At 42.4% G+C, this 15676-nt stretch overlaps 1 long non-coding RNA gene across 1 annotated transcript; it reads right to left on the reverse strand.

Moving 5' to 3' along the window:
• Positions 1–2661: 2661 nt before the first annotated feature.
• LOC119083006 lies at positions 2662–14927 on the reverse strand. Its single transcript, XR_005088766.1, has 3 exons — positions 14877–14927; positions 3937–3942; positions 2662–2763 (listed from the first exon to the last, which is right to left on the reverse strand). It is a non-coding gene; the product is annotated as an uncharacterized LOC119083006 (long non-coding RNA).
• Positions 14928–15676: the final 749 nt, after the last annotated feature.

Below are 15676 nucleotides of genomic sequence, written 5' to 3' on the forward strand. Positions count from 1 at the left end.
TTATTCCGATTCTCCCATTTTCCACCTCCCCACAGTCATAACTTCACTATCTCCGAGAAGACTTTTCACCCGGACCACGTTTCTCCCACGTTTCAGACCATTTCCCTACAACATATCAAAAAGTGTTTTTTTTTTTTTTTTTTTTTTTGCTCTGAACTTTCATTTTGACGGTAAATAGCGGACAAACAGACAGAAAGAAAGAAAGAAAGAAAGACAAACACCCGTCGTTATAATATGTACTAGTCTGCATCCTGTGGCACTTCGTGCCACGTCGCATCCTAGCAAGCTAGACCGGGCAGACACCTGTTAGAGACTAACATCTATTCGAAAGCAACTCTAAGTCTGCTAAAGAGCTATACGAAAATCGCTTCGCTCCGCTCAAACATTCTTATGAAAAGTTAGTCCAAAAAATCACCTTCTTCTTTTGTAATGCCTAATATCGTCTTTCCATTATTTATTTTTCATGCCAGGGGCTGCCGCCCCCTGGACCCCCGCAATCACCACTCTTACACCTTTTCGAACTAAACACCTCTTTCCGTGTGACACTCCCACATTTTTACAGTTAAGTTAGCCCGAAACAATAACTTCTTCTTTTGTAACGCCTAATATCGTCTTTCCATTATTTATATTTTTCATGCCAAGGGGCTGCCGCCCCCTGGACCCCCGCAATCACCACTCTTACACCTTTTCGAACAAAACACCTCTTCCCGCGTTACACTCTGCTGAAAACCATCAATTTTTGGTGAATCCCGTACCCTTCTACAACTCATGCCACAACTCCTGTTTCAATACCGAACAACTTTGCCGAAGAAACTACCTTTCCATCTGCTTCACACAAAAAGTTACAAAAATCTAGGGGGTGGTCACTCACACACAAAAGCATACACTGTGGTCACATTCAGACAACAACTCTTTCAATAACCAACAACTTTGCCGAAGAAACCAACTTTCCATCTGCTTCACATAAAAAGTTACAAAAATCGAGGGGTCGGTCACTCACACACAAAAGCGGACACTGTGGTCACTTTCAGACGACAACTCTTTCGATAACCAATAACTTTGCCGAAGAAACCATCCTTCCATCTGCTTCACACAAAAAGTTACAAAAATCGAGGGGGTGGTCACTCACACACAAAAGCGTACACTGTGGTCACTTCTGCACAAACACTCTCTCAATTAACAACAACTTTGCCGAAGAAACCAACTTTCCATCTGCTTCACATAAAAGTTACAAAAATCGAGGGGGTGGTCACTCACACACAAAAGCGGACCCTGTGGTCACTTTCAGACGACAACTCTTTCGATAACCAACAACTTTGCCGAAGAAAGCAACTCTCCATCAGCTTCCCACAAAAATTTACAAAATTGAGGGGGTGATCACTCACACACAAAAGCGTACACTGTGGTCACTTTCAGACGACAACACTTTCGTTAACCAACAACTTCGTCGAAGAAACCAACTGTCCATCTGCTTCACACAAAAAGTTATAAAAATCGAGGGGGTGGTCACTCACACACAAAAGGGGACACTGTGGTCACTTTCAGTAGACAACTCTTTCGATAACCAACAACTTTGCCGAAGAAACCAACTCTCCATCTGCTTCACATAAAAAGTTACAAAAATCGAGGGGGTGGTCACTATTACCTAAAAGCGTACACTGTGGTCACTTCCATACAACCAATCTTTCAATACCCAACAACTTTGCCGGAGAAACGAACTTTCCATCTGCTTCACACAAAAAATTACAAAAATCTAGGGGGTGGTCACTCACACACAAAAGCGTACACTGTGGTCACATTCAGACAACAACTCTTTCAATAACCAACAACTTTGCCGAAGAAACCAACTTTCCATCTGCTTCACACAAAAAGTTACAAAAATCGAGGGGGTGGTCACTCAAACAGAAAAGCGTACACTGTGGTCACTTTCAAACGACAACTTTTTCGATAACCAATAACTTTGCCGAAGAAACCATCCTTCCATCTGCTTCACACAAAAAGTTACAAAAATCGAGGGGGTGGTCACTCACACACAAAAGCGTACACTGTGGTCACTTCTGCACAAACACTCTCTCAATTAACAACAACTTTGCCGAAGAAACCAACTTTCCATCTGCTTCACATAAAAAGTTACAAAAATCGAGGGGGTGGTCACTCACACACAAAAGCGGACCCTGTGGTCACTTCCATACAACCACTCTTTCAAGAACCAACAACTTTGCCGAAGAAACCAACTTTCCATCTGCTTCACATAAAAAGTTACAAAAATCGAGGGGGTGGTCACTCACACAGAAAAGTGTACACTGTGGTCACTTTCAGACGACAACTCTTTCGATAACCAACAATTTTGCCGAAGAAACCAACTTTCCATCTGCTTCACACAAAAAGTTACAAAAATCGAGGGGGTGGTCACTATTACCTAAAAGCGTACACTGTGGTCACTTCCATACAACCACTCTTTCAATACCCAACAATTTTGCCGAAGAAACCAACTTTCCATCTGCTTCACATAAAAAGTTAAAAAATAATCGAGGGGGTGGTCACTCACACACAAAAGTGTACACTGTGGTCACTTTCAAACGACAACTCTTTCGATAACCAATAACTTTGCCGAAGAAACCAACTTTCCATCTGCTTCAAACAAAAAGTTACAAAAATCGAGGGGGTGGTCACTCACACACAAAAGCGTACACTGTGGTCACTTCCATACAACCACTCTTTCAATACCCAACAACTTTGCCGAAGAAACCAACTCTCCATCTGCTTCACATAAAAAGTTACAAAAATCGAGGGGGTGGTCACTCACACATAAAAGCGTACACCGTGTTCACTTCTATTCAGCCACACCACTCACCTCTACAACTCATTCAACTTTCCCCGAAAACAAATCCATTTCACCCAAAGAAAAACTCAAAATCATCATCGATCACTGTACGTTGGAGTAGCTCAAAAATGGCCCACTTGGAGAGCTGTCACTCGCTCGAAATTGATCCGAATTTCCTAAATTTTTTTTTCCTCGATTCGTACAATCCATACCTTTCATTGAAACCCTCACACGCCCCTCTAGCTTCTAAAACAGCCGCTCCGCAATTACAAACGTGTTCCCGTTGGTGGTCAAACACCCTACTTACCACCTTAACTCCAACAAATTGAATCCAATTTTTTTCCACTTTTTTTTCTTCGCTTCGTACCATCAATACCTTTCATTTGAGGTCTCACACGCCTCACCACCTTCCAAAACAGCCGCTCGACAATTTAAAACATTTTCTGGACCCTCAAAAAAACCCATAAAATGCACTCTACCACCTCCCGATGAAAAGTTAGAAAAAAACTTTCTTCTGCAACTTTGTTCCCCGCAATAAACGGAACATTTCTTCTTCCCCCACCGACGCTCCAACTCTCAAAATGACCGAGTTATATCGATTCTGCCATTTTCCACCTCCCCACAGTCATAACTTCACTATCTCCGAACAGACTTTTCACCGGACCACGTTTTCTCCACGTTTCAGACCATTCCCTACAACATATCAAAAAGTGTTTTTTTTTTTTTTTTTTTTTTTGCTCTGAACTTTCATTTTGACGGTAAATAGCGGACAAACAGACAAACATCTCGTCGTTATAATATAGTACTAGGTGTATCCCGTGCCCATAAGGGCACCCCCACATTTATAACGATCGGGGTCTTCGACCCCTCTGCATTCGAATGGTTTGAGCGGAGCTTCGCTCCGCTCAAACATTCTTATGAAAAGTTAGCCCCAAACAACACCTTCTTCTTTTGTAATGCCTACTATCGTCTTTTCATTATTTATTTTTCATGCCAGGGGGCTGCCGCCCCCTGCACCCCCGCAATCTCCTATAATACACCTTCTCATGCAAAACACCTCATCCCGTGTGACACTCCCACATTTTTACAGTTAACTTAGCCCGCAACAACACCTTCATCTTTTGTAACGCCTAATATCGTCTTTTTATTATTTATTTTTCATGCCAGGGGGCTGCCGCCCCCTGGACCCCCGCAATCACCACTCTTCCACCTTTTCGAACTAAACACCTCTTCCCGTGTGACACTCCCACATTTTTACAGTTAAGTTAGCCCGAAACAATAACTTCTTCTTTTGTAACGCCTACTATCGTCTTTCCATTATTTATATTTTTCATGCCAAGGGGCTGCCGCCTCCTGGACCCCCGCAATCACCACTCTTACACCTTTTCGAACAAAACACCTCTTCCCGTGTTACACTCTGCTGAAAACCATCAATTTTTGGTGAATCCCGTACCCTTCTACAACTCATGCCACAACTACTGTTTCAATACCGAACAACTTTGCCGAAGAAACTACCTTTCCATCTGCTTCACACAAAAAGTTACAAAAATCTAGGGGGTGGTCACTCACACACAAAAGCGTACACTGTGGTCACATTCAGACAACAACTCTTTCAATAACCAACAACTTTGCCGAAGAAACCAACTTTCCATCTGCTTCACACAAAAAGTTACCAAAATCGAGGGGGTGGTCACTCAAACAGAAAAGCGTACACTGTGGTCACTTTCAAACGACAACACTTTCGATAACCAATAACTTTGCCGAAGAAACCATCCTCCCATCTGCTTCACACAAAAAGTTACAAAAATCGAGGGGGTGGTCACTCACACACAAAAGCGTACACTGTGGTCACTTCTGCACAAACACTCTCTCAATTAACAACAACTTTGCCGAAGAAACCAACTTTCCATCTGCTTCACATAAAAAGTTACAAAAATCGAGGGGTCGGTCACTCACACACAAAAGGGGACACTGTGGTCACTTTCAGACGACAACTCTTTCGATAACCAATAACTTTGCCGAAGAAACCAACTTTCCATCTGCTTCACATAAAAAGTTACAAAAATCGAGGGGGTGGTCACTCACACACAAAAGCGGACACTGTGGTCACTTTCAGACGACAACTCTTTCGATAACCAATAACTTTGCCGAAGAAACCAACTTTCCATCTGCTTCACATAAAAAGTTACAAAAATCGAGGGGGTGGTCACTCACACACAAAAGCGGACACTGTGGTCACTTTCAGACGACAACTCTTTCGATAACCAACAATTATGCCGAAAAAACCAACTTTCCATCTGCTTCACATAAAAAGTTACAAAAATCGAGGGGGTGGTCACTCACACACAAAAGCGGACACCGTGGTCACTTTCAGACGACAACTCTTTCGATAACCAATAACTTTGTCGAAGAAACCAACTTTCCATATGCTTCACATCAAAAGTCACAAAAATCGAGGGGGTGGTCACTATTACCTAAAAGCGTACACTGTGGTCACTTCCATACAACCACTCTTTCAATAACCAACAACTTTGCCGAAGAAACCAACTTTCCATCTGCTTCACACAAAAAGTTAAAAAAAATCGAGGGGGTGGTCACTCACACATAAAAGCGTACACCGTGTTCACTTCTATTCAACCACACCACTCACCTCTCAAACCCATACAACTTTCCCCGAAAACAAATCCATTTCACCCAAAGAAAAACTCAAAATCATCATCGATCACTGTACGTTGGAGTAGCTCAAAAATGGCCCACTTGGAGAGCTGTCACTCGCTCGAAATTGATCCGAATTTCCTAAATTTTTTTTTCCTCGATTCGTACAATCCATACCTTTCATTGAAACCCTCACACGCCCCTCTAGCTTCTAAAACAGCCGCTCCGAAATTACAAACGTGTTCCCGTCGCTGGTCAAACACCCTACTTACCACCTTAACTCCAACAAATTGAATCCAATTTTTTTTCAGTTTTTTTTCTTCGCTTCGTACCATCAATACCTTTCATTTGAGCCCGCTCACGCCTCACCACCTTCCAAAACAGCCGCTCCACAATTTAAAACATTTTCCAGACCCTCAAAAAAACCCATAAAATCCACTCTACCACCTCCCGATGAAAAGTTAGAAAAAAACTTTCTTCTGCAACTTTGTTCCCCGCAATAAACGGAACATTTCTTCTTCCCCCACCGACGCTCCATCTCTCAAAATAACCGAGTTATATCGATTCTGCCATTTTCCACCTCCCCACAGTCATAACTTCACTATCTCCGAACAGACTTTTCACCGGACCACGTTTTCTCCACGTTTCAGACCATTCCCTACAACATATCAAAAAGTGTTTTTTTTTTTTTTTTGCTCTGAACTTTCGTTTTGACGGTAAATAGCGGACAAACAGACAAACATCCCGTCGTTATAATATAGTACTAGTCTGCATCCTGTGGCACTTCGTGCCACGTCGCATCCTAGCAAGCTAGACCGGGCAGACACCTGTTAGAGACTAACATCTATTCGAAAGCAACTCTAAGTCTGCTAAAGAGCTATACGAAAATCGCTTCGCTCCGCTCAAACATTCTTATGAAAAGTTAGTCCAAAAAATCACCTTCTTCTTTTGTAATGCCTAATATCGTCTTTCCATTATTTATTTTTCATGCCAGGGGGCTGCCGCCCCCTGGACCCCCGCAATCACCACTCTTACACCTTTTCGAACTAAACACCTCTTTCCGTGTGACACTCCCACATTTTTACAGTTAAGTTAGCCCGAAACAATAACTTCTTCTTTTGTAACGCCTAATATCGTCTTTCCATTATTTATATTTTTCATGCCAAGGGGCTGCCGCCCCCTGGACCCCCGCAATCACCACTCTTACACCTTTTCGAACAAAACACCTCTTCCCGCGTTACACTCTGCTGAAAACCATCAATTTTTGGTGAATCCCGTACCCTTCTACAACTCATGCCACAACTCCTGTTTCAATACCGAACAACTTTGCCGAAGAAACTACCTTTCCATCTGCTTCACACAAAAAGTTACAAAAATCTAGGGGGTGGTCACTCACACACAAAAGCATACACTGTGGTCACATTCAGACAACAACTCTTTCAATAACCAACAACTTTGCCGAAGAAACCAACTTTCCATCTGCTTCACATAAAAAGTTACAAAAATCGAGGGGTCGGTCACTCACACACAAAAGCGGACACTGTGGTCACTTTCAGACGACAACTCTTTCGATAACCAATAACTTTGCCGAAGAAACCATCCTTCCATCTGCTTCACACAAAAAGTTACAAAAATCGAGGGGGTGGTCACTCACACACAAAAGCGTACACTGTGGTCACTTCTGCACAAACACTCTCTCAATTAACAACAACTTTGCCGAAGAAACCAACTTTCCATCTGCTTCACATAAAAAGTTACAAAAATCGAGGGGGTGGTCACTCACACACAAAAGCGGACCCTGTGGTCACTTTCAGACGACAACTCTTTCGATAACCAACAACTTTGCCGAAGAAAGCAACTCTCCATCAGCTTCCCACAAAAATTTACAAAATTGAGGGGGTGATCACTCACACACAAAAGCGTACACTGTGGTCACTTTCAGACGACAACACTTTCGTTAACCAACAACTTCGTCGAAGAAACCAACTGTCCATCTGCTTCACACAAAAAGTTATAAAAATCGAGGGGGTGGTCACTCACACACAAAAGGGGACACTGTGGTCACTTTCAGTAGACAACTCTTTCGATAACCAACAACTTTGCCGAAGAAACCAACTCTCCATCTGCTTCACATAAAAAGTTACAAAAATCGAGGGGGTGGTCACTATTACCTAAAAGCGTACACTGTGGTCACTTCCATACAACCAATCTTTCAATACCCAACAACTTTGCCGGAGAAACGAACTTTCCATCTGCTTCACACAAAAAATTACAAAAATCTAGGGGGTGGTCACTCACACACAAAAGCGTACACTGTGGTCACATTCAGACAACAACTCTTTCAATAACCAACAACTTTGCCGAAGAAACCAACTTTCCATCTGCTTCACACAAAAAGTTACAAAAATCGAGGGGGTGGTCACTCAAACAGAAAAGCGTACACTGTGGTCACTTTCAAACGACAACTTTTTCGATAACCAATAACTTTGCCGAAGAAACCATCCTTCCATCTGCTTCACACAAAAAGTTACAAAAATCGAGGGGGTGGTCACTCACACACAAAAGCGTACACTGTGGTCACTTCTGCACAAACACTCTCTCAATTAACAACAACTTTGCCGAAGAAACCAACTTTCCATCTGCTTCACATAAAAAGTTACAAAAATCGAGGGGGTGGTCACTCACACACAAAAGCGGACCCTGTGGTCACTTCCATACAACCACTCTTTCAAGAACCAACAACTTTGCCGAAGAAACCAACTTTCCATCTGCTTCACATAAAAAGTTACAAAAATCGAGGGGGTGGTCACTCACACAGAAAAGTGTACACTGTGGTCACTTTCAGACGACAACTCTTTCGATAACCAACAATTTTGCCGAAGAAACCAACTTTCCATCTGCTTCACACAAAAAGTTACAAAAATCGAGGGGGTGGTCACTATTACCTAAAAGCGTACACTGTGGTCACTTCCATACAACCACTCTTTCAATACCCAACAATTTTGCCGAAGAAACCAACTTTCCATCTGCTTCACATAAAAAGTTAAAAAATAATCGAGGGGGTGGTCACTCACACACAAAAGTGTACACTGTGGTCACTTTCAAACGACAACTCTTTCGATAACCAATAACTTTGCCGAAGAAACCAACTTTCCATCTGCTTCAAACAAAAAGTTACAAAAATCGAGGGGGTGGTCACTCACACACAAAAGCGTACACTGTGGTCACTTCCATACAACCACTCTTTCAATACCCAACAACTTTGCCGAAGAAACCAACTCTCCATCTGCTTCACATAAAAAGTTACAAAAATCGAGGGGGTGGTCACTCACACATAAAAGCGTACACCGTGTTCACTTCTATTCAGCCACACCACTCACCTCTACAACTCATTCAACTTTCCCCGAAAACAAATCCATTTCACCCAAAGAAAAACTCAAAATCATCATCGATCACTGTACGTTGGAGTAGCTCAAAAATGGCCCACTTGGAGAGCTGTCACTCGCTCGAAATTGATCCGAATTTCCTAAATTTTTTTTTCCTCGATTCGTACAATCCATACCTTTCATTGAAACCCTCACACGCCCCTCTAGCTTCTAAAACAGCCGCTCCGCAATTACAAACGTGTTCCCGTTGGTGGTCAAACACCCTACCACCTTAACTCCAACAAATTGAATCCAATTTTTTTCCACTTTTTTTTCTTCGCTTCGTACCATCAATACCTTTCATTTGAGGTCTCACACGCCTCACCACCTTCCAAAACAGCCGCTCGACAATTTAAAACATTTTCTGGACCCTCAAAAAAACCCATAAAATGCACTCTACCACCTCCCGATGAAAAGTTAGAAAAAAACTTTCTTCTGCAACTTTGTTCCCCGCAATAAACGGAACATTTCTTCTTCCCCCACCGACGCTCCAACTCTCAAAATGACCGAGTTATATCGATTCTGCCATTTTCCACCTCCCCACAGTCATAACTTCACTATCTCCGAACAGACTTTTCACCGGACCACGTTTTCTCCACGTTTCAGACCATTCCCTACAACATATCAAAAAGTGTTTTTTTTTTTTTTTTTTTTTTGCTCTGAACTTTCATTTTGACGGTAAATAGCGGACAAACAGACAAACATCTCGTCGTTATAATATAGTACTAGTCTGCATCCTGTGGCACTTCGTGCCACGTCGCATCCTAGCAAGCTAGACCGGGCAGACACCTGTTAGAGACTAACACCTCTTACAGACAAACAGACAAAGACCTATTAGAGACAAACATCTATTCGAAAGCAACTCTAAGTCTGCTAAAGAGCTATACGAAAATAGCTTCGCTCCGCTCAAACATTCTTATGAAAAGTTAGTCCAAAACATCACCTTCTTCTTTTGTAATGCCTAATATCGTCTTTTCATTATTTATTTATTTTTCATGCCAGGGGGCTGCCGCCCCCTGGACCCCCGCAATCACCACTCTCACACCTTTTCGAACAAACCACCTCTTCCCGTGTCACACTCCCACATTTTTACAGTTAAGTTAGCCCGAAACAATAACTTCTTCTTTTGTAACGCCTAATATCGTCTTTCCATTATTTATATTTTTCATGCCAAGGGGCTGCCGCCCCCTGGACCCCCGCAATCACCACTCTTACACCTTTTCGAACAAAACACCTCTTCCCGTGTTACACTCTGCTGAAAACCATCAATTTTTGGTGAATCCCGTACCCTGCTACAACTCATGCCACAACTCCTGTTTCAATACCGAACAACTTTGCCGAAGAAACCAACTTTCCATCTGCTTCACACAAAAAGTAACAAAAATCGAGGGGGTGGTCACTCACACACAAAAGCGTACACTGTGGTCACTTCTGCACAAACACTCTCTCAATTAACAACAACTTTGCCGAAGAAACCAACTTTCCATCTGCTTCACATAAAAAGTTACAAAAATCGAGGGGTCGGTCACTCACACACAAAAGCGGACACTGTGGTCACTTTCAGACGACAACTCTTTCGATAACCAATAACTTTGCCGAAGAAACCAACTTTCCATCTGCTTCACATAAAAAGTTACAAAAATCTAGGGGGTGGTCACTCTCACACAAAAGTGTACACTGTGGTCACTTCCATACAACCACTCCTTCAATACCCAACAACTTTGCCGAAGAAACCAACTTTCCATCTGCTTCACACAAAAAGTTACAAAAATCGAGGGGGTGGTCACTCACACACGAAAGCGTACACTGTGGTCACATTCAGACAACAACATTTTCAATAACCAACAACTTTGCCGAAGAAACAAACTTTCCATCTGCTTCACATAAAAAGTTAAAACAGATCGAGGGGGTGGTCACTCACACACAAAAGCGTACGCTGTGGTCACTTCCATAGAACCACTCTTTCAATACCCAACAACTTTGCCGAAAAAACCAACTTTCCATCTGCTTCACACAAAAAGTTACAAAAATCGAGGGGGTGGTCACTCACACACAAAAGTGTACACTGTGGTCACTTTCAGACGACAACTCTTTCGATAACCAATAACTTTGCCGAAGAAACCAACTTTCCATGTGCTTCACATAAAAAGTTACAAAAATCGAGGGGGTGGTCACTCACACACAAAAGCGTACACTGTGGTCACTTCCATACAACCACTCTTTCAATACCCAACAACTTTGTCGAAGAAACCAACTTTCCATCTGCTTCACACACAAAATTACAAAAATCGAGGGGTGGTCACTCAAACACAAAAGCGTACACTGTGGTCACTTCCATACAACCACTCTTTCAATACCCAACAACTTTGCCGAAGAAACCAACTCTCCATCTGCTTCACACAAAAAGTTACAAAAATCGAGGGGGTGGTCACTATTACCTAAAAGCGTACACCGTGTTCACTTCTATTCAACCACACCACTCACCTCTACAACTCATTCAACTTTTCCCGAAAACAAATCCATGTTACCCAAAGAAAAACTAAAAATCATCATCGATCACTGTACGTTGGAGTAGCTCAAAAATGGCCCACTTGGAGAGCTGTCACTCGCTCGAAATTGATCCGAATTTCCTAAATTTTTTTTTCCTCGATTCGTACAATCCATACCTTTCATTGAAACTCTCACACGCCCCTCTATCTTCTAAAGCAGCCGCTCCGCAATTACAAACGTGTTCCCGTTGGTGGTCAAACACCCTACTTACCACCTTAACTCCAACAAATTGACCCCAATTTTTTTCCAGTTTTTTTTCTTCGCTTCGTACCATCAATACCTGTCATTTGAGCCCGCTCACGCCTCACCACCTTCCAAAACAGCCGCTCCACAATTTAAAACATTTTCCAGACCCTCAAAAAAACGCATAAAATCCACTCTACCACCTCCCGATGAAAAGTTAGAAAAAAACTTTCTTCTGCAACTTTGTTCCCCGCAATAAACGGAACATTTCTTCTTCCCCCACCGACGCTCCATCTCTCAAACTAACCGAGTTATATCGATTCTCCCATTTTCCACCTCCCCACAGTCATAACTTCACTATCTCCGAACAGACTTTTCACCGGACCACGTTTTCTCCACGTTTCAGACCATTCCCTACAACATATCAAAAAGTGTTTTTTTTTTTTTTTTTTTTTTTGCTCTGAACTTTCATTTTGACGGTAAATAGCGGACAAACAGAAAGACAGACATCTCGTCGTTATAATATAGTACTAGTCTGCATCCTGTGGCACTTCGTGCCACGTCGCATCCTAGCAAGCTAGACCGGGCAGACACCTGTTAGAGACTAACATCTATTCGAAAGCAACTCTAAGTCTGCTAAAGAGCTATACGAAAATCGCTTCGCTCCGCTCAAACATTCTTATGAAAAGTTAGTCCAAAAAATCACCTTCTTCTTTTGTAATGCCTAATATCGTCTTTCCATTATTTATTTTTCATGCCAGGGGGCTGCCGCCCCTTGGACCCCCGCAATCACCACTCTTACACCTTTTCGAACTAAACACCTCTTTCCGTGTGACACTCCCACATTTTTACAGTTAAGTTAGCCCGAAACAATAACTTCTTCTTTTGTAACGCCTAATATCGTCTTTCCATTATTTATATTTTTCATGCCAAGGGGCTGCCGCCCCCTGGACCCCCGCAATCACCACTCTTACACCTTTTCGAACAAAACACCTCTTCCCGTGTTACACTCTGCTGAAAACCATCAATTTTTGGTGAATCCCGTACCCTTCTACAACTCATGCCACAACTCCTGTTTCAATACCGAACAACTTTGCCGAAGAAACCAACTCTCCATGTGCTTCACATAAAAAGTTACAAAAATCGAGGGGGTGGTCACTATTACCTAAAAGCGTACACTGTGGTCACTTCCATACAACCACTCTTTCAATACCCAACAACTTTGTCGAATAAACGAACTCTCCATCTTCTTCACAGCCAAAGATACAAAAATCGAGGGGGTGGTCACTCACACACAAAAGCGTACACCGTGGTCACTTCCATTCAACCACACCACTCACCTCTCAAACCCCTACAACTTTCCCCAAAAACAAATCCATTTCACCCAAAGAAAAACTCAAAATCATCATCGATCACTGTACGTTGGAGTAGCTCAAAAATGGCCCACTTGAAGAGCTGTCACTCGCTCGAAATTGATCCGAATTTCCTAAATTTTTTTTTCCTCGATTCGTACAATCCATACCTTTCATTGAAACCCTCACACGCCCCTCTATCTGCTTCACACAAAAAGCCACAAAAATCGAGGGGGTGGTCACTCACACACAAAAGCGTACACTGTGATCACTTCCATACAACCACTCTTTCAATAACCAACAACTTTGTCGAAGAAACCAACTTTCCACCTGCTTCACAGCCAAAGATACAAAAATCGAGTGGGTGGTCACTATTACTTAAAAGCGTACACTGTGATCACTTCCATACAACCACTCTTTCAATGCCCAACAACTTTGCCGAAGAAACGAAGCTTCCATCTGCTTCACACAAAAAGTTACAAAAATCGAGGGGGTGGTCACTTACACACAAAAACGTACACTGTGGTCACTTCCATACAACCACTCTTTCAATAACCAACAACTTTGCCGAAGAAATAAACTTTCCATCTGCTTCACATAAAAAGTTACAAAAATCGAGGGGGTGGTCACTCACACACAAAAGCGGACACAGTGGTCACTTTCAGACGACAACTCTTTCGATAACCAAAAACTTTGCCGAAGAAACCAACTTTCCATCTGCTTCACACAAAAAGTTACAAAAATCGAGGGGGTGGTCACTCACACACAAAAGCGGACGCTGTGGTCACTTCCACACAACCACTCTTTCAATAACCAACAACTTTGCCGAAGAAACCAACTTTCCATCTGCTTCACATAAAAAAATACAAAAATCGAGGGGGTGGTCACTTACACACAAAAACGTACACTGTGGTCACTTCCATACAACCACTCTTTCAATAACCAACAACTTTGCCGAAGAAATAAACTTTCCATCTGCTTCACATAAAAAGTTACAAAAATCGAGGGGGTGGTCACTCACACACAAAAGCGGACACAGTGGTCACTTTCAGACGACAACTCTTTCGATAACCAACAACTTTGCCGAAGAAACCCACTTTCCATCTGCTTCACACAAAAAGTTACAAAAATCGAGGGGATGGTCACTCACACACAAAAGCGGACGCTGTGGTCACTTCCACACAACCACTCTTTCAATAACCAACAACTTTGCCGAAGAAACCAACTTTCCATCTGCTTCACATAAAAAAATACAAAAATCGAGGGGGTGGTCACTTACACACAAAAACGTACACTGTGGTCACTTCCATACAACCACTCTTTCAATAACCAACAACTTTGCCGAAGAAACTACCTTTCCATCTGCTTCACACAAAAAGTTACAAAAATCTAGGGGGTGGTCACTCACACACAAAAGCGTACACTGTGGTCACATTCAGACAACAACTCTTTCAATAACCAACAACTTTGCCGAAGAAACCAACTTTCCATCTGCTTCACACAAAAAGTAACAAAAATCGAGGGGGTGGTCACTCACACACAAAAGCGTACACTGTGGTCACTTTCAAACGACAACTCTCTCGATAACCAACAACTTTGCCGAAGAAACCAACTTTCCATCTGCTTCACATAAAAAGTTACAAAAATCGAGGGGGTGGTCACTATTACCTAAAAGCGTACACTGTGGTCAATTCCATACAACCACTCTTTCAATACCCAACAACTTTGCCGAAAAAAAACAAATCTCTATCTGCTTCACACAAAAAGTTACAAAAATCGAGGGCGTGGTCACTATTACTTAAAGCGTACACTTTGGTCACTTCCACACAACCACTCTATCAATTAACAACAACTTTGCCGAAGAAACCAACTTTCCATCTGCTTCACAGCCAAAGATACAAAAATCGAGGGGGTGGTCACTATTACCTAAAAGCGTACACTGTGGTCACTTCCATACAACCACTCTTTCAATAACCAACAACTTTGTCGAAGAAACCAACTTTCCATCTGCTTCACACAAAAAGTTACAAAAATCGAGGGGGTGGTCACTCACACACAAAAGCGGACACTGTGGTCACTTCCATATAACCACTCTTTCAATAACCAACAACTTTGCCGAAGAAACCAACTCTCCATCTGCTTCACAAAAAAAGTTACAAAAATCGAGGGGGTGGTCACTCAAACACAAAAGAGTACATTGTGGTCACTTTCAGACGACAACTCTTTCGATAACCAATAACTTTGCCGAAGAAACCAACTTTCCATGTGCTTCACATAAAAAGTTACAAAAATCGAGGGGGTGGTCACTCACACACAAAAGCGTACACTGTGGTCACTTCCATACAACCACTCTTTCAATACCCAACAACTTTGCCGAAGAAACGAACTCTCTATCTGCTTCACAGCCAAAGATACAAAAATCGAGGGGGTGGTCACTCAAACACAAAAGCGTACACCGTGTTCACTTCTATTCAACCACACCACTCACCTCTCAAACCCATACAACTTTCCCCGAAAACAAATCCATTTCACCCAAAGAAAAACTCAAAATCATCATCGATCACTGTACGTTGGAGTAGCTCAAAAATGGCCCACTTGGAGAGCTGTCACTCGCTCGAAATTGATCCGAATTTCCTAAATTTTTTTTTCCTCGATTCGTACAATCCATACCTTTCATTGAAACCCTC

Source organism: Bradysia coprophila, unplaced genomic scaffold (genome assembly GCF_014529535.1).
Source record: "Bradysia coprophila strain Holo2 unplaced genomic scaffold, BU_Bcop_v1 contig_525, whole genome shotgun sequence".
Taxonomy (NCBI): domain Eukaryota; kingdom Metazoa; phylum Arthropoda; class Insecta; order Diptera; family Sciaridae; genus Bradysia; species Bradysia coprophila.